Source organism: Condylura cristata, unplaced genomic scaffold, assembly GCF_000260355.1.
Source record: "Condylura cristata isolate star-nosed mole 26May11 unplaced genomic scaffold, ConCri1.0 scaffold00006, whole genome shotgun sequence".
In the NCBI taxonomy this organism is placed as follows: Eukaryota; Metazoa; Chordata; class Mammalia; order Eulipotyphla; family Talpidae; genus Condylura; species Condylura cristata.
This window is the reverse complement of record NW_004567107.1, coordinates 1,083,660-1,084,510: the sequence shown is the minus strand read 5'-3', so window position 1 is coordinate 1,084,510 and position 851 is coordinate 1,083,660.

Below are 851 nucleotides of genomic sequence, written 5' to 3'. Positions count from 1 at the left end.
TACATCTGTCCCCCAGAGAAACCCACGTCTGCTTGGACCAGGGTGGCCACCCTCTCCAGGGCCAGGCTGTGGCCAGGGCTGGGAGGGGCCCCGGGAGGGCAGGAGCCCTACGGAGGTGAAGGGCCGAGACCCTCGGAGCTGCCAGTGGGCCCAGGACCAGCGCGGGGGCCCGGGGGCTGCTTCCCCGGGGAGCGGCGGCCCGGCTGGCAGGACGAGGGACGGCAGCCCTGGCTGCGCCCTCGGGTGCCACGTTGCTCTGCAGATCGGGGTCCTCAGCACTTTGCTGGGCAGGGCCCAGGCCGGCGCGGCATATGGGTGGGCGCCCAGCGGGTCGGTGGTGCCCTGCCCAGCTCCCCAGATCAGCCAGAAGCCGGGGGCTCCCGCTGCGCACGCTGTAGTGAGAAGCGCGAGCATGTGGCTCTGGTGAAGGAGGGGAGCGGGCAGCTGGGGGCCCAGGGTGGCCGGAGGTGCCTGCGGGGAGTGGTCCCGCAGCAGCTGGCCCGGGGCTGGGCATGGGGCCGCTGTGCTGACCTTCCTGGCGGCCCCAGGCGCCGGGGGTGCGTGCGAGCCCCCGCCTCAGTCTCCAGGCTTCGGGGAAACGGGTGCCGGCGGGAGCCCCTGCTGCTGCCGAGCACTGGGGCTGGGTTCGAACTCTTTAGGGCCCCCCAACAGGGATTGGGGTACGGCCACCTTGGTAGACAGTGGGCGGACACTGCCCAGTCATCTGCCCGCAGTCTCTGCCCATTGATGACTGGCGCTGCCCACCGAAGCGCCAGTTCATGGCCACGGAGGCAGACGCCGCGGTGCCCACGGGAGCTGGGGGGCGGCCAGCCGGAGCGGCGGCGCTGGGC